We start from the raw sequence: 19,519 nt of genomic DNA, 5'->3' as shown, positions 1-19,519 counted from the left end.
ACCGAGGGGAGGAGGCCCACAGGGGAACACACGGCCTGAGGGAGCGGATACCGTCTCTTTGGCTCCACATGAAAGCTAGCTGGTAAAGGCCTACGATGCCGGTGGAATGGCCTGTGCCCAGGGCAGTGGGAAGGTGTGGGAGCAGCCGGAGCAGCCGGAGCAGCCGGGTGGTGCCGGACAGGATGGGAGGCTGAGCAGGCAGGAGAGACCAGCGGGCGACATCGGCCTGGCAGGGTTGGGCGGCGGGGCAGGGGACGAAACTTACTAAGCAGATTGCCCATGTAGCGCTTGCAGTGTGCCAAACGATCGCGAGACAAGAGTATGAAACTCGGAGAGCTCCTCCGGAGGTCCTAACTCTTCTCGAGGTCTAGCAGGCACTGAGCACCCCAGCCTGGTGCTTGTGATATATGCCTGGAGCATGTCACAGAGAAGGGAGGAGCAGGCCCAATGTTGGGAAGTGCGTATGCCAGAGGGCAAAGGAGGAGGCCTCAGAGCCCCGCCCACCAGCCTCCAGGGCCTGGAAGGCCCGCCCACCAGCCTCCAGGGCCTGGGACTTCCTTCTGAAGGTGGCTGAGTTGTTTGGACCCAATATGGCCGCCTCCGGGCAGCCATATTGTGGGGAGCTCTGTGGGACTGCTGCGGTCCTCCGCCCCAGCCGCCCTGAGTTGCCAGCCCTCCCCTGAGCCCGCCAAACAAGCGAGCACGGGAGCCCCCTAGCGCTGCGAGGGGTGGCCTGCTGCTCGAGGCAACTTCCCTGCTTCCCTGTGAGGCCTGGAGCCAGGCCACCAGAGTCACCTGGCAAGCCGCAGAGGTGGTTTCTGAGCCAGACTCCTAACCCTGACCTGACTAGATGCTGTCTGTATTCCGTGGCCTCCCTTTCCGGCAGGTAAGCTCGCTCTTTCTTTTTGGGAATTGGCAGGGGTCACACAGACGGTAGTGCCTTAGTCGGCATTCGAACCCAGCCCAGCCCGAGTGATGCCAGAGCTCTTACTCTGGAGTGTGTGTGAGCGCTTTTTAAATTTTTATTTTTACTTTTTGTAGCTCTTAGGGTACTGAGAACGGTGCTGCTGTACTCACAGTGAGCACAGCCACTGCCCAATATGAAGTCTTCTTTTGTTCAAGGACCACACTGGATTCTGATCTCAGAAGACGGGAGTCACGGACCATCAGTTGCGAGCCTTGTACCATCCCACAGTCGTAATTCAGCCTTGCAGACCCTTCAGGTTTGCTCTTTGGTCTACTTTGAAGGATCCAGATAGGTAAGATGGTACTTGAAGATGTTATGTAAATATATAAAGATTATAGTCTAGATAAATTGTTATCCACCTGAACGGAATGCACCGGTGGATGATTCCATAGAGATGAGAAGCTGGTTCATGTCTAGAAAGCAAATCCATCATTTATTCAAGTTAATAGCGGAGCAGTGTGATGGACTAAAGTCAGATCAATACAGTTTGGTCATTGTGAGTATGCCAGCCAGGTTCCCTCGACATCGTTGGCACATACATGTAATTCTAGACGTTCTTATGCACAAGAGGGGAGACCTACTCTTGGGAGTGTGGCAAGGGCAACGTGTATTACTGTCTAGGAGCTGGAAGCTTCCGCACGCTGAGAAAGATTTCAAAACAATCTTACCTTACGCATGGCTCTACCTACTTTGAGTCTCTTTTCTTTGGCTTACTTCATTTTCTTTTTCAGATTTTATTTATTTACATGTCAGAGAGAGAGAGCGAGCGAGCGAGCACGCACAAGCAGGGGGAGCAGCAGGCATGGGGAGAAGCAGCCTTGCACTGAGCAGAGAGCCCATGGCGGGGCTCCATCCCAGGACCTGGGGATTATGAGGTGAGCTGAAGGTAGACGCCTAACTGGCTGAGCCACCCAGGCAGCCCTTCAACTTACTTCACTGAAGTGTTTCTCTCTCATGCGGCTGATGTTGCACATTACGAATATGACTTGCAAAAGTTTCAGAACCAAGAATCATACTGATCAGTTAAAAACAATGTGTATACATTTTAAAGTTTTGTATATATTTTTATTTCTTGTATTTGAAATAGCTGTGGACATGATTCATATGCTACAGAATTAGTTTTAGAGCTCTGTTGGTGGAGCAAATGTGGACATCCATCCTTACGAAACTTTGAGGTTGGTGGGACACAGGAGGTCGCACTCAGACGCACATTCTGCTTGCAGAAAAGGACAAATATTATAAGGCCTTTCTATACTCTCTAGGAGGAGAAATGATTTACAGCTATGACATTTAGCCATAATTCCTTGATATCATTTGAGGAGAGTTCAGTAGGGAACAATTTCTTGATTTTCTTTTTTTTCTTTTTTTTTTTTTTTGAACAGAAATAGCAAGTTTTTAGAAATTTTGGGCAAAGATTACTTAGAGGATCTCTGAAAAATGTGGTCACATGTGACATATCTGAAAAGAATAAATTACAGTCATATGATTTCTATCTCTTTTTTTTCCCAAAGGAGGAAGAATTAAACATGATGTGTGTTAGGACTTCAGGACAGTAAAAGGAAATTTGGATAAGGATATCCAAATATCTACCTCTTCTTTTTTCTTGTCAAATGGGAATCGGGACAGGGTGCTTTTTTCAAAATAGAGACCATTCTCTTACTTGTCCTCGTAAGATGAAATAATTTAGTTGGGAAGTCGTTGTTCTTAGATAATATATGGCTTGGCAGATGCAGACAGGTTGAGATAGAGTTTGTCAAGGTAAAAAATTTTAAAATTGATTGATTTAGTCATGAATGAAAATATTTTAACAATAACAGCTATTTATAAAGTTGCCAGAAAGACTACTCCTCCTTGACCATTTATAAAGCAGTTATCTTCAGTTATGGCATATGAAGCCATGGGTGGGCAGCCTTGGATGGAATTGGTAGTAATGACAGTGAACTCTAGCTAATAACCTGTGGCTGGCCACTCGTTCCCTTTCCCTTATTTCGCTCACCAACAATCTCTTGCAATTCATACAGAGTAATACGGAGGGCCGACTGAGTGATCCTTGGAGCTCATTACATGAACTTTTATTCTGGACTTTTGTCTCCTTGTTTTCAGCCCCTCTTCTCTCTCTTTACTCTAACCGAGGCTCAGCAGAAGTAAACTGGCTTTGTGCAGCCCCTTCTCAGGGTAGTCTTGACGTGATCATTCTGTCCACCACGCCTACATTTCACTTTTTGCCTTCTAGAAAGGTATCAGAATCTTTCTGTGGTTGATGACTTCCACAGTCTCTTGGCTTTGGTGTTAAGTTTGGTGTTTATATCCTTTGATTAAGTATCGTTTCCTTTTTTTTTTTTAAAGATTTTATTTATTTATTTATTTGAGAGGCAGAGACCACAAGTAGGCAGAGAAGCAGGCCGAGAGAGAGAAGAGGAAGCAGGCTCCCCACTGAATAGGGAGCCCACTGTTGGGCTCCATCCCAAGACCATGGGATCATGAGCTGAATCGAAGGCATAGACCCCAATCCACTGAGCCACAAATGCACCCCTGAAAGACATTATTAAGATAATGTACGGAAAGCCATGGACTGGTACAAAACCTTTTCAAATCATATATCTGAAGATATTGGTATCTAGAAGAGCAAGAACTCGTAAAACTCAGTGTAGAGAGGTTTTAAAAGCTAGAAACATGGGTAAAAATATTTGAAAAGAGTTTTCTCCGAAGAGACATGCATCAAATGCAAATAAGCACAGGAAGTTTCTCTGTGTCATCATTCATTAACTGAGTGGAAATTAAAAGCACTTTGTACCTGTTCAGTAGCTAAAATTAAAAAGTCTTTGGTTTTTGGGTGGTTCAGTCAGTTAAGCATCTGCCTTTGGTTTGGGTCATGATCCCAGGGTCCTGGGATTGAGCTCCACAGCAGGATCCCTGCTCCATAGGCAGCTTGCTTCTCTCTCTCTCCTCTGCCCCACTCATTGCTTGTGCTACTTTCCTTCTCATTGTCTGAAATTAAAAAAAAAAAAAAAGTCTGACTACACCAGGTGTTGGTGAGTAAGCATAGAAAATGGAACTCTTATACACTGCTGGGGGTAGGAAAATGGTACAATCAGTTCAGAAAACTGTGGTAGTTTCTTTAGAAGTTAAACATGCACCTAGCACATGACCCAGCCCTTCAACTCCTAGCTATTAATCGGTAAAAATTAAAGTATGTGTTCATATGAAGACTTGTACATGAGTGTTCTTAACAACCTTATTTTTATTAGCTAGATACTATACCACCTCAAGCATCCATCAACAGATGAATGAACATGTATACTGTGGCACTCATACAATTGGAAACTACTCAGCAAAACAAAGAGTGTATACATACAAAAATAGGGATTAGACACAAAATAATTACACTGAGTGAAAGAAACCAAAGATTCCACATTGCAGGAATCAATTTCCATAAATTTCTAGAAAATGCCACTATATCTATAATGATAGAAAGCAAAGCAGATCACTGGTCACCTGGTGATTGGGAAAAGCAGGATGGAGAAGAGTGGAAGGCGGTTATGAATGGGCACAAAGAAACTTTTTTGTGGGTAAATGGGTATGTCCTTTTTTTTTTATTGTATGATTGTTTCATCATATGTGCATATTTTGGAACCTTATTAAATTGTGTACTTTAGGGCACCTGTGTGTCTCAGTCAGTTAAGCATCTGCCTTCAGCTCAGGTCATGATTCCAGAGTCCTGGGATCAAGTCCTTTGCTCCACAGTGGACATGCTTCTTCCTCTTTCTCTGCTGCTCCCCCTGCTTGTGCTCTCTCTCTTGTCCCCTCTTTTTGTTCAGTGTATTGGGTGTCAATTATATTTTTATAAAGTCATTATAAAATTAAGAACAAAAGTTTCTCTTAAGAAAAACAGACCAAAGAACAGAAAAGTCGGTGTCTATCAGCTGAATTTTTGTGTAGTTTATTTCCTTTAAAATACATACATTGTAATTCTTGTGAGAATTGAGATTCTTAATAAAAGGTAATAAAGTAGTATTCATTGATAACACAGCAGTAGTTTTTGATACCCTCTTGCAATGTGTTACAGAAAAGGAGAAAATGAAATTTACCCCACATCCACCAGAACACCAGTGGCTTCTTTGCACTGGAGGAACAGAACTCTTGAAGACGCATGTCCCTGTCTCAGGTGGCAAAGATGCCCAGTGGCAAAGATTCCCCCCTTCCACTCTTCCACAGTGGTAGCATCTGGTAATGAATGATTTGTCTGTGGCTGCTGGTGACTGTGGCAAGTCATCATGAAGCTTCATGCATGTAGCTTCATGCATGTGGAGACTGCGTAAACATAGCTGGGGCAGGAACGGTAGAAAACTAGAAGTTCCCCCATGGAAATCGAGTTGTTGGTGTCAACTTTGGTAAACATGGCTTACGCACAAATTATCATTTTTCAAAGCCAGATGCAATTCTGATGATTGTAGGATACAAATGCTTAATTGAGCCCTGAATTCTTGCCATCAAATTTCTTGGATTTAGGAAACTTTTCTGGATTGATTACAGACAAATTATTAAGCACTAGCATAAGGCCATTGTGCATAATAAGCTCCCACATCTCCAGGGAATTTCTCTTAATTTGTTATGTTTAATTGATATTTCCAGTGATTCCAAAAAGAGAGATACATAAAAGTGCCCTCATTCTCAAATAATTAGGAGATCATAAACTATACTGGTAATCCTAAACCTCGTATTTGAAATGCTTCCAGATTTAAGCCTTTTGAAGTGCTGTGTTTTCTCAACTGCTTTTTTAAAAAAAAAAGTATTATTATTTAATATTCTCTGAATCACAACTCTCCTAAGGGGATGAATATGCCAAAACAGATAAGAACATCTATTTTCAAAGGGCTTTCTATTTCAAGTTTAATAGGCTCCCAAAGTTTATATAACAGAGTCCCAAGCTGTTGCAAAGGTTTGACAAGCGTGTTTCTCAGCAGTTCTGGGATTTATGTTAGGTGGCTTTTAGTGAAGATAAAGCAAAGAAAATGCACTGAATTCCTAAGTAACCAGTGATGCAGCTTCTTATTAATATTCTTAGTGGTAGTAAATGCTTCTTCTCACTATTATGCCTTAGCATTCTTCATGTTTTTTTCTTGCTCCAGAGACTCCTTCACCATCTTAAAGACACAAGTTTGTGTTGAATCATTAGAATCTGGATGATCACTTTTCCCTTTTTTGACGCCTCCATACTGCTCGACTCACTTTGGCATATTTAAGTTTTGTTAATTTGGTAATATCAGACTGCATAGGGAAGGGTATGTGATTCAGCTGAAGATAACTGTGTGTGCAGTAAGGTGAGGCTGCTTAGGTACCTGCGCCCAACCATTTTATATATTTTCATTGGTAGCTCTTCAGAGCTTGGATAATACGGTTAAACTTTTACTGAGTAGGATCCCCTGGTTGCTTAAATCATTCACGTGATAATCCTGATTCTCATAGGTAGAGAGAGAGTTGTTATGGGTCCAACACCTGCTCAGTGAGGGCTTCAGAGCTCTCCTGCAGGAAGCCAGTGTTGAGCAGATCCCTGGAGAATCACAGAGATTCACGGCAAGTGATCAGTGGTGGCAGGGAGCATTATGGCTGCAAAGTATCCCATCCTGGATGAAGAATGCCTTAATAGTCGGTGACAGACATCAATTATCCTACCTTCCTCCTTCATGTGTTAGTAAACACATGAGTTAAGTGATTTTTTTTTTCGTGTGCATGGGCTCGCAATCCTCCAGAACTCTCCTTCCTCAAAAGAGTGATATATTGCAGTGTTCTTGTCTCATAGAGGATTATATTTTAGAGGGGAAAGTGGAAGAAGTAGTTCACATAAACTCTGCAGCTAAGGCTATAAAATATAGGTAAGCAGGATGCTTCTTTAGGGAATGTTTTTTTTTTAAACTGTCTCAAGACATATGAGCCCTTTACTCCCCCAATTTGAATTATTTTTAGGTGAATGTCAAATTGTATGGTATCTTACAGATTGCATTTTTTAAATTACCTACACTCCCCCCTCCTGGATTGATACATTTTACAGAGCCCCCAAATTCTTGTTGTGTTCCTAATAACCCCCATCCAACAATAGCTACCTCCAAAGTCCTCTGAACAGGAAAGTTCTGGGGATATGTTGTTTTGGCTTCTTTCTTGATTATTAACGTTGTTGCTTTATAATAGTCTACTAATTCGCAGGGAGGAACCTAGGCTAGTAGAGAACCTGATTACCTGGCTTCTTAGATGGGTGAATTGTTTTACTATCTTTGAAATTTAGTTTCCTTGTCCGTTATATGGGAATAAGAACATCCGGCCTGCCTACCATGTATGGTTATTTTGAAGGTCAGGTGAAACAATGCACTTACAAATATTTTGAAGATTGTTATACTCTGTAGGAACACACAATATCATTACTATTCCTTCACTCAATTACTGTTACTGTTACCACTCTGTTAATAGCAACCCTGGTTGAGGGGCTGCTCCAAAACTCTACCCATTGTATTTAGTGAATCTGACTTGCTTTGCACAGGTAATATTACATTTTATGTCTTAGTTTTCATCTAGGAGCTAGTTTCCACTAGAATTTTTTATTTTATAGCTAATTATGGAATAAGACCTGATTAGAGAACAAAAAGAGAAAATAGTATTTAAGTTGAAGGAAAAAAGAGAAACAAAATAAAAAAGTGCCTAAATTGTACAGTCCTGCTGGAACAATTATCTATTTTTATTGTCTGTTTATTTCAGACAATGGTCCTGTATGAGATTAAGCCATTTAACATACTTACTGTAATTTTGACACTCAAAGGAATTGACTCAGCCTCTGTTCATTTGAGGAAGATAAAATGCACACTGGGCGGAACCCTTTGTGAGGCTCTATCTGTGAAAATCATAACATTGCTCAAACCCCATGTACACTCAAAATCTCTGAAACACGTTTTGTTAGAAGTAAATAGATTCCTGGCAGTTCTGTGCCTGAAATTTCTGAGCAGCTTGACACTCCCATTTATCCCTGGAGGGCATTATTATTCAATCTATTATACAAAAAAATGCAGAGATAATACGTGTGTCTATATAGTATGCATGCTGAGTAATAACCAAGAGGAATGGAATATTTTCACAGGCTGCTAATGGGGAAGCTTTGCTTCCTCATAGTTCCACACTAGCCACACCTGTGGGCTCTTTGCTGCCCTGCCACCACAGCATCATCTATACCTTTGTTTTCCCTGTCACAGATAAATAAAAAAGAGAGCTAGGCCTCAGCGGGTGCATTTTCATCCAGACAGACCCAAAGCTGATGATCAAGTAGGTCTACAACACCTGAGTTCAAATAGGACAGGTTAGCTGAGGAGCAGGCAAGGGAAGAGGTCACTAGCTCAGGGTCAAACTACTCTCAGGGTCTCAAGTCAACTGAGACCACAGCTAGGCCTGCTGGAGGCCACTGCTCAGCCATGATAAGGAATAAAGACCTTCCTTTAAGAATCAGTTAATGGTTTGTCCCAGTGAAAAGCTATGATTCAAAGCTCTGGGCATCACTGCTCACCTGGTATCTGTGACTAATATAGTGGATGGGGCTCAATGGGCCATTTCCTTTTACATTGTTGAGCAATAACATGATGTAAGGATCTGTTGTTTTTCTTGAAAAATTTAAAAAAATGCATATTTCACAAGGAGTATTTGGCTTTACAGAAAATGAGGTATTGCTGACTCTGTATCATGAGTTGCTTGAGAATCAAGGAGTAAGAATATTCACTTATATGAGAGGCTGACATCTGCAAACAGCCTCCCCCACTCCTCCCCGCCCCATCCCAAAATGTACCACCTCCCGGTCAGTCCAAAGCTCTACTGGCACTCTCATACAGGAGGTTTTTCATTACCCAATCCGACACCCCATTCAATTATTAAAGAATGCCCTGTTATATTTATTACAGAGGTAGCTGATATTGCTGCCAGTTGTCGATTTTTGGTTTCCTGTGGTTGATTTTCATGCATGAGGAACACACAGCTGCTGGGTGGGTGCCAGCGCTCCCATCAATCTCTCCAGGCTGCCTCGACCTCAGGATATGTAAGAGTAGTGGATAAATTGGAAGATCAATGACTTGTCCCTCCTGCCGCACCAGCTGCTATTGAGAAATTAATATGAGGATCACTATAAATAATAGATAAAAGATGATATGGCTTACAGTGTAAAATATTAAGGCTGGACACAATGTGCCAGAGGAATCTAAACCAAAAGCTAAGCAAATTAACCCTGTAAGGGCCTTCTGGAAACCTGTTGGAGAAAGAAAAATCATGCTCTAATGTGATAAGGATCTCTTACTAGATAAAGAGAGCCCAGAACACTAATGAAGTAGTATTCCTTCTCTTTTCTGTGTCTGGAGTTTTAGGACTGGAAGAGATTGCAGAGATCATTTACCCCAGATATCTCATTTTTCATGAGGAATTGGAAGACCAGAGAGCTAAGTGATTTGCTTGCCTATTTGCAGCTAGCTGGTGACAGGGTTGCTCATGGACCCCAGTTCCATCCTTTTTTATCAAGCAATCTCCTATCAGGATGACTCTTAATAAAATCCTCATTTTGTGCTCTCTTGGGCTCTCTTAGAAGAGCACTAATTTGTAATCATGCCAGAAGCAGTAAAAGATGATAATATTTCCTAATATGCACTCAAGACCAAAGATCTACATGCAGCATGATAATAATGTTTGACAGATGTCATTTACAGAGCACCTTTGATTCTGAGGACATTATCCATGTTTCTACTGAGGGTGATGAAATGGAACAGACCATCAGACTCCAAACTGTATGCAGAGCCCAAGAAAGAGTTCGGTGAAGAACAGGAAAAGTGTTGGTTGTACCAGGAGAATACTGGTTGTGGAGGAAATGGAGGCCCTAAGGGGAGCATCTTGTCCATAACATGGGAGCTGAAGTTGAAGAGTCCTGGATTAGTGTCGTTTCAGGCTAAAAGTCTAAATTCCACCGTTGGCACCATGGGTGTGTGTTAATCTGGATGGCTCCACCCCAGAGTGACTCCGAACCCTGGGGTTACAGTTTTAAGTTCCGCTCTGCCCCTGCTGGCAGCCCATGACCCGAGAAACGGGACATTTCTCAGTTCTGTGTGTACCTTAATTTGAAGTTCCTTTTGGCTGCTTCTCAGGACAACTACATCGGATTTAGATTCCTTAAAATGCAGTTATGAATCTGTTGGCCTTGACCCTGGGTTCTACCCACGAATTCATTTGTACTTGGCAGAGAGCATTTAATTTCTCATCTCCTATGTCACTGAAGCCTCTCTTTAGAGCCTCTCCTCACTCTCACCTGTTAATAATCAGAAGTCAGCTACATGAAACATTCAGTTCAGGCTCCATAGCTTTTGAAGACAAATGTGCTTTAAAAAAGAATAGTGGGGGGACGCCTGGGTGGCTCAGTTGGTTAGGCAGCTGCCTTCGGCTCAGATCATGATCCCAGCGTCCTGGGATCAAGTCCCGCATCGGGCTCCTTGCTCTGTGGGGAGCCTGCTTCTCCCTCTGACTCTGCCTGCCACTCTGTCTGCCTGTGCTCGCTCTCACTCGCTCTCTCTCTGACAAATAAAAATCTTTAAAAAAAAAAAAAAAAGAATAGTGGGATGCTGATTTATTTAAAGCCAAGTCACCTACTGAGTGACAAAGGCTGATTCTCTCTTTAGCAGGTTAAAAAGAATCCCCAGTCCAAAACTCTTGCTTTTAAATACAAAAAACAAAAATAAATAAACAAAACAAAACTGCTGTCAGTGCTGTTTCTTAAGGGCCAAAAAGTACTCATTACAAAAAGAGAAAAAAAAAAAATTGGGGCTCAATGCCAGCTTTCCCTGAAGTACCTGCCTCAGTTGAGAAATGATTATGAAGATCACTATAAATAAAAAATTAAAGATGATGTGGCTTTTGGAGTAAAATATGAAGCAGTCACAATATGATGTATCAAGTTTAACCAAATTAACCCCCTGGGATAAACAGGGGCTTGGTTTTTTGTTGCATTTGAAAAATGAACTAGTTTAAAAAAAAAAAAAAAAAAGCTTATATATGAAGGGAGTCATCCAGGGGCTCAAAAAGGAGAATTCAGTTTCTTTCCTTTTAGGTAGTCTTATCTTAGACACCTGCACAAGATTTGGAAAATGCTTTCCCTTGGGCAACAACAACAAAAAAGAGCAATCACTCAGCATTCTGCAAAGATGCACCAACTGATCTCATTGGTTGATGCGGTAACTGGAAGCTATGTTTAGGGAATGGAGTTATTTTGTGCATTTTAATCCACAAGCTTTGCTCAGGAAATATGCTTTCCATTAGGATGCACACAAATCATTTTTCTAATATACCATTCATTAGATTAATGTTAGTATTAGACCTTCGTAGAGTATATATGTGTCTTGGGCATTTTTCCAGAAATGTATTATGTAACATGGATTTCCAATTCCTAATTGCAAAGTTTCAAAACCTGGGCTTCAGAGGAGACTTCGGAAATAGGCTAGCTGCAATGCATTTTTCACCCCTGTGTCTAACTAGTCTCCCCAAATTGTGTGTCTTTTCCAGGAAATGAGATCAAAATAAAAATAAAATCTTGGTCCCGGTGAAGCAATTATTTTGATCTGTTGAGACAGATAGCCAGAGTTTTTGCCTAAGTCTTTTGGGTATAGACTCCTTTTCCTGCAGGCTCTGACCTTCTCTCTAACCCTGAAAGAATGTAGATGGGTTGGGTGACTCACATTCACTTTTGGAGCAGTGAGCTGAATTATTTAGCATAAGCAATGGGAAGAGTGGAGGAGTAAGTGGGGAGAAATAATTTTAAGTTATATCTTTAGCTGGAGGAAAATTGGCCTACCTACACAAGAGTAAATATGGCATATGCAATGATTCAAATACTCAAAGATGTCTGTTTTAGCAATAAAGACTAGATCTGGACACAATCCCTGGCATAGTCAGACATACACCTGCACGTTCACTGTATCAAAAGAACCACAGAAGTGTGTTGAAAACTGCTTAAGTGAGAGACATAAACACAACTACAGATGAACGGACAGGAATTTAAGACTTTAAATGCTGGTCTGCTGGCAAAGCAGCAGGGTAAGCTCCAGCCAATTTTCAATTGTGAGACACTAGGTTCACATTGCAGACATGCTAGAATGTTTGTTCTTCCCTGCCCAATCTTTTAGGGAGGATATTAAACACCCCTGTTAAATGTCTGCAAGTGATTGCCAAAGTGAAGCTTTTGAAAATGATGGCTGTGATCTTTAATAAGGTTGTGCCCTTGTCAAGAGTCTCAGAATTTCCAATGTAATTTCAAATCAACAATTTTTTTTTTTTGGATGATATACATGTCTGACTCACTGCAAGAAATATCCACATATAGTTGAAGTTAGGGACCAGCTGGTAGAAATTTATATGGTTATCTCCTGACCTAACCTTTTAGCTTCTTTTTGTTCCTTGGTTGTGGTTTAGCTAGATCTTGCCTCAGGGGCTTTGCTCCTGCCATTTTCGTTTTTCTGGATTATTTCCAGAAACTTTTCCGTAAGTGGCTCCATTCTGTTCCTTGGCACTCATTCCTTAAAAATATTTTTGTCTTGATTATCCTAGTAGCCTAACTTAGTCACAATTTATCATTCTACTTTATTTATTTCCTTCACAGCACTTACTAATTTTTCAAGAACAGTAATGGAATAATAAAAAATAACATTTATCTTTTTTTTGTCTGTTTGCAGTTGGATGAGCTTCTTCCCAAAGAATGCAAGCTCCACAATGGCTGAAATTGTGTTACCTTTCTTATTCCTGTTCTACACCAGCCTTGGAACAGTGTCTGATGTAGTCAGACATCAAGGTTTGTTGATTGAGTGTGTAAAGAATGTTATGAGTATATGAATGGACTTGGAATTATTTGAGGTCACTCTTAATGATGGGTAGGGTTAGTGATTAAATTACACCTTAGGCCTTAGAGCTAGAAGTGATCTTATTGATTCTCATAGTTGGGACAAAATTCTCCCTTCTATAGCATCTCTGACAGACGATCAACCAGTCTGTGCTTGAACAACTGTATTTGAAAGACATAACTATGACATTGTCTTCTTCGGCTTCAGACAGATTGCAGCCTTCTATGGCAGTTTGTTCCTCATTATACAGCTATAATTAGGAGCAAACTCTTTGACTTATCCAGAAATCTTCTCTCAGTCCTCTCACCTTTTGCTCCTTCTTCTCATTCCTAGGGAACAGACAGGACAATGCTTCCCCTGAATTACAGCCTTTCGGTGTGTATGGCTCCTTATAAAAAAAAATTAATGCTGTGGCAAAATTCACCTTGATTGTCTCCCATTTATTCCCACATTTCTTGTTAGTATTTAGAGACCATTTGTCTTAGTAGTCTGCCTTATATTTGAGGGAGTAGAGAAATAAAAGAAATCTAAGGGTTATGCTGGAAGCAGTCAGACATATTTTAACTTCTCTTTTATGTACTCAGTGTTAGTGCTATGGGGAATTGAGCGGTGTAGTCACAAAATTATTGGCGTTGCTTGAAAAATCTATTCATAGTGAAAGATAATGGTATCCTGGGAAGCTCTGCCTGATGGGGAAGGTGTCAGGCACATCTTAGGGTTCTGAGTATTTCTCAAACAGTTGTGATAGAAAACATCTCTTCGTCTTCTTTTTTGGGGTGTTCAACTAGTCAACAAAAAGCATACCTCATATTCCTAAAATATTGATGCCTTAGTTGACACTCTTTTGGGTCTTAAAAGACCAACATATGTGCCTGATAGTGTAGAGTTACACAGAGCCTGAATATTTGCGTCCCACCGAAAGCCGTTGTGGCATGTCTCTTCACCAATATGTATGAATGGGAGAAAATAAAAATCCTGGCTTGTGGATCAAGGTAAGCCAAAATTCCTTTCATTTTCGCTGTGACAAACAGTGCAGCGGTATAAGATATCTGAAAACAGCCTCGCAGGTTTTGATAGAAATCTTAAGTGGGATGTAGAGAACATATGACAAAAATAACAGCAAGTAAGTACTCCTAGGAAACTTTTTCAAGAAGAGTCAACACAATAATAATTATAGAAATGACAATAAGAAGATCAGTCTTAACAGCTTTAGAATGGCACCTAGTTTGTTTGTTTTTTTTAAGATTTTATTTATCAGAGAGAGAGATGGGGAGAGAGTGAGCACAGGCAGACAGAATGGCAGGCAGAGGGAGAAGCAGGCTCCCTGCTGAGCAAGGAGCCGATGTGGGACTCGATCCCAGGATGCTGGGATCATGACCTGAGCCGAAGGCAGCTGCGTAACCAACTGAGCCGCCCAGGCGTCCCAGAATGGCACCTAGTTCTAAGCATGCCTAACACATTAACATGTGTTAATTCCATGCCACAGCACTAAAAGAGAGGTGCAGTTATTACCTTGTTTTTCAAATGAGGAAATGAGACACAGAAGTTAAGTAACAGTACTGAGGTCCCACCACTAAGGAAGTGGTGGAGTTGAGAAAAAGACCCAGGCAAAACAATTTCAGAACTCTTGTTCTGAACCAGTAGGTTATATACCCTAGGTAATATTTATACATTTTGAAATCACTTTACAGGTACTCTTTTGACCTATGACGTGCACAGGGAATACCCAGGGAAATAGGCATTGTAATTGTCTTGCTTTTCTTTAACAACAGGCTGTTAACTTTCTGAAATTGAATAGTCTTCCCAACTTCTTAAAAATTCAACCTACAATTTGAAAATGAAGGGCTAATGAAATAAATGTATAGGAAATTCAGTTCTAGAGAACAAATGAAAGAATATAGCCATATAAAAAAGGGAGACAAAGCAGAAACCAGACCCCTAAACTCTATGATGAAGCCCACATTCTTAGGTAAAGAGGTATGTAGTACTTCCTTAATACCATGTTCACAGAAGCCAAGAGTCTCCCCTTGATCACGATTCGCTATCTGATCTGACCAGGGTCATCTCCCTCTTGGAATCTCTAAGTTTCTATAAAATGATGAAGCTGGAACAAGGTCAGCTCTTATAACCCAGCTCTTAACAATCTGTGCATCTGTTTGGTAGATTCTGAATTTCTCTATCATGACAGATTATTTTGTTCTTAACTATTCCTCTTTTCCTGATTTTTTTGTAATTTTTAATTCATAGCAAGGGAAAAGAAAAAAAAATACCAAGCTGAAAGTTACCAACACACTAACTCTAACTTTCCATCCTCATTTCACTGCCAGTTCAGCAGAACACCCGTAGAATTCTGATGCAGACTGTGAAAACACATTGTAAGAGTTCCAGAGTCTTTTCCACATGTGGTTGTCCTCTGTTTTCCACCAGCACTATCATGGACTGTCATCTGCACATCCATTGAAAGGAAATTAAGTAATAGAATATCAGGGCTCTTGGAGGAAGAAATCCTTGAACTGATCCTTACTGTGTGAAACTTCAGCATTAAAGGTTAAACCTTAAAGGCAATGCATTCCTGTGAATAGAGGGAGAACATGACACGAATAATATACAATGCTAACATTAACTATACACACACATATGGTTTTGAAATTATTTAGAGATATTATTTGGGTTAATTTTGGAAGCAATAAGAGTATTTTTTTTTTCCCTCAGAGAGAACCTTATTCTCTAAAAGACCTACTCAGATGCACATATATATCCCTGCTGGACTCTTATATATTCAATTGATTTTTCAAGTCATTTTTCTATATATTTCCTCATATATTTATTCTAGTATTATTCCTTCTTGGACAGAAGTTTTTCTCTATAGAAATAACTTGTGTCATGACCTCAAAGTACTCAGGCTTCTTTTTGGCGTCTGGTGGCATCTGGTGGGGAAGGTGACCAGTTGTACAGCAGAAGAATTAAAAGGTGAACCTAAAAGTGAGACTTAGGTCTTAATTCCAATGGAAAAAGAGAAGGATCGCGGTGAAAATCATTGGAATAAAGGACCTCTCCGAAAAAATCAGTTGTAGGATAATTCATCGGTTAGTGTTTACCCTCAGTTTACCAGTGATTTGAGTTCATAAAGTACCCTGAGTAACTGTATCCTCTGTCATAGGATCTATGTAACCATAGCTTTATCTTCCTGAAATTAGTTGGTGATAAAATATGCATAGAGAATGGGAATCATGAATCCATGTCTCCCCCAAATTGAAGGCACTCATTAGACAGGTTTAACCCAGACTGTAACCCAAACTCATTAGAGTACAGGTTTATTCATATTATACCAACTGAGGCTGTACCCCACCATTCTTATCTGTTAAAGGAGATAGCGTGGTTGACTTTGAGTAGAAAAATATCAGCATACTGACAAAGTACTTTCAAACTATTTGAACATAGTTCAGTGTTTGCCCACCAAAAGCAAATCAACTCATTTAACCTTGTAGGGAACAATGTTCTCACTTTTCATTGTCGCTAAAGGAATTTTAACATTTGGTGGATATATCACCCATAGAATGCTATTCTTACACTTATTCATAACAGGACCTGTTTTTTTTAAAATGCAGACTCATATAATAAGCCTCAAAATAAATACCCAGTGCTTTTAGGAGTCACATGGTTTAGTTTTCTCAGATGTGGACTCAGACTTGCATCCCAAGCATTATGATCTGGGCTTGTCAAATTATTTCCTTGGAACCAAGAAAAAATTGTTATCTGAATTTAAAGGCCAATTAAATAAATGTGATGATGATTGATAAAGTTGACTAGCATAGTAGCTTAGTGTATATGTTCAGGAGCTGGGCAGTCAGGGTTTGAATTTTAGCTCAACTGCTATAGCTGTGCAGTCATTGACAAGTTATTTAACCTCTCTGTGCCTAAATTGCTTCACCTGAAAACTGAGCTGCTTCATCAAGGGTCATAAATAAACATAACAATCTCAGAGGGTTAATGTAAAGAATAAATGATAAGCAAATTTCTTAAAAGCTTAAAGCAATGCATGGCTTATAAAATAATTTTCAAATGCTGTTAATTATTAGTAAAACAGTATCCCCATATTGTTTATTAGATTATCTCAAAATAATAATAACAGGGCTATGTTATTTCACTAATTTTGTTTTTTGGTCACATAGATTAGAATAATGTCACCTTTAACGGGAAACGAGGAAAACGTGTTTTTAATCTGGTCAAGGGACTCAAGTCACATAATTCAGAAATGTTTCTAAACTAGTGGCATCTGCTTTGAATCTGTCATAGCCAGAGAAAGTTTATTGTCCTACTAAAGTGACAGCTTTATATTTGTGTGGCATTAAAAAAAAAAAAAAAAAAGATAAGTGCTAGGTAAGATATATATCCTTAGGCATAGTCATGCCACATATAGTGGAAAATTATCCCTGCTGGGTTCAACTGTTGTGATCCAGAGCCTGTCAATGCCTATTATCAGAAAAAGGAAGGTATAAGAACCATATGTGTTTGCCATTAGGTCGATCAACAGCATTGATACTGTCAGCCTCTGAGAGTATTCTGCCCACGAATAACCCAATTGGCTCTTTTGAGCATGCTTAGATAGAGTCTTCCATCAGTGTGGTAGAAGTTAACTCTGTAAGAGTGTATACAAATTGAAGGGTGAAATTAACAACTATTGACCAAGTTTGTGGCTGTACAAATTAGGGAAAGAGTTAAATAATGGAGGTATGAAGAATCAGGCAAATGCTTATTTGGCATGAACACGATAAAGTTGTTTCTTGGTAAGAAACAAAAAAATTTGCCGGAAATGAAAGCCCCAAGTAGTGCTACTGTGGCTTGACCACAGTATCACAACAAATAAACACACATACATGCACATAGGCACAGGCAAAGCCCTCTTTGCACCAATGCCCCAAAGTACTTCAGTGGGTCTTTGGAATGAGCAAAGTAGGTTGATAGATGCCCTTTGTAAGCTGGATTTACCAAATAGACCTGGTTACTAACAGAGTAAGAAGAGGATAGTTCTGATAACATGAGTAATTCAATGCTCAAAGGAGTTCTCAGATGATGAGCAAATTAGTGGATAAAAAAATGAGCCGAATTTGTTACATGTTTGTTTCTTGCTTACTGCAGTCAAAAACAGATGTGGAAATACAAAGCTTCAGAATTATTAAAACCTGGGAAGAACACTGTCATATTCTCCTTTAATTTAGGACTGTATTGCCCCAAATCATTGAGCTATCTTCACTGCCTATCCTGCAGGACAGAAGGCATTTCTGCTAATTAGTGAAAATATTTTACAAGTATCTCTGGACTAAAGTTTCAAGACATAGCTTGAAAACATGAACTTCAGTTGTTTTTTGAATAATTTTCCTTTTACTTTAAAATCAAGTTATTTGTAATGCCTAACAAAGGAAACAACAGAAAGAAGAAAAATGCAGTAAATCTGTTAAAAAAGATTCTTTTCCAGTGAAAAAATACGAAAAATTTGTCCTTAAAAATCTCATTATCATGAGAATTATATAGTCCAAAGAAATGGAAATATTTTATATTGACCTTGAAAAGAGTATTCAGGAGACTAAAGTCATATATGGACACACACACATACACACAGAGAAACTGAGAAAATGAATGAGACACCACCCAGAATCCCTTTTTCTAAGTAGGTAAACAGAGCTCTCATTCATGAGAAAGGCCTGTTGGGCAGAAAACATCTTCATAAGGACAGAGCAGACTTGTAACAGACACCAATTCCATGAACTCTAGCTTTATGTAAACAAATAGGTAAGTAAGGAATGAAGGAAAGAAAGGAAGTAAATAAGTAGATAAGTAAGGAATGAAGGAAAGAAAGGAAGAAAGAGAACCAAAACCAAGAAAATGCAGGGAAAATTGTATGAAAGCAACAAAGTGTACAAACAATAAAATAGACCACAGGAAACAGGAATAATTCAGAGAACCAAATATAATCAAGTCAAAAATAAAATAAGTCAAATTTATTAATTAGCATTGTGAAAAAATAGGGAAAAGAGTAAGGGAAAAAATGTCCACTTAAAATATATACAAATATATATATGCGTACATATATAAATTCATACATATATGTGTATATTTTAGCATATATTTATATATAATATATAGTATGTATTTCATATATACTAAAATATTAAAAGGATGAATAAAGAAAATGTAATATTGGTATGATAGGCATTCTAAAAACAAAGAAGACAGATAATGAGAGAGTGTTATGTTAATTTCCTATTGCTGAATTAACAAGTTACCTCAAACTTAGTGACTCAAAGCAACACAAATTTATTCCTTATGATTTCATGCATTAGAAGTCCAGCACATGTCACACTGGCCTACAATGAAGTTGTTAGTAGGGCTGCATTCCCTTTTGGAGACTCTAGGAGAGAATCCATTTCCTTGCCTTTTCCAGCTTCTAGAGACTGCCCCCATTCCTAGACTCATGGTCCCTTTCCTCATCTTCAAATCCAGCAATAACAACCTGAGTATCCCCCTCATCACATCACTCTGACCTTTCTTCCATTATCATATCTTCTTTGAGTCTTCTGATTCTGTGTTTTAAGGAGGCATGATGTGTGTTTTAAGGATGATAACATTGGGTCCACCTCTATGATCTGAGACAATCTTA

General features: G+C 39.7%; 1 long non-coding RNA gene across 2 annotated transcripts in view; it reads left to right on the top strand.

The window, feature by feature from the left end:
- Positions 1–1,802: 1,802 nt before the first annotated feature.
- Positions 1,803–19,519, top strand: part of LOC106004299 — a 37,022-nt gene continuing 19,305 nt past the window's right edge. Inside the window, exons 1-3 of one of the 2 annotated variants that reach the window (XR_006608215.1) lie at positions 1,803–1,842; positions 12,697–12,812; positions 13,195–13,288. This is a non-coding gene — a long non-coding RNA (uncharacterized LOC106004299). Of the gene's footprint in view, positions 1,843–12,696; positions 12,813–13,194; positions 13,289–19,519 lie in introns of those variants that run through there. The other variant, XR_006608214.1, reaches the window with a different exon arrangement.

The sequence above is a fragment of the Mustela putorius genome, unplaced genomic scaffold (genome assembly GCF_011764305.1).
Source record: "Mustela putorius furo isolate JIRA1106 unplaced genomic scaffold, ASM1176430v1.1 tig00000854_pilon_pilon_pilon, whole genome shotgun sequence".
Lineage (NCBI taxonomy): Eukaryota > Metazoa > Chordata > Mammalia > Carnivora > Mustelidae > Mustela > Mustela putorius.
Note: the sequence above shows the minus strand (reverse complement) of the source record. Positions and strands in the feature narration are given on the sequence as shown.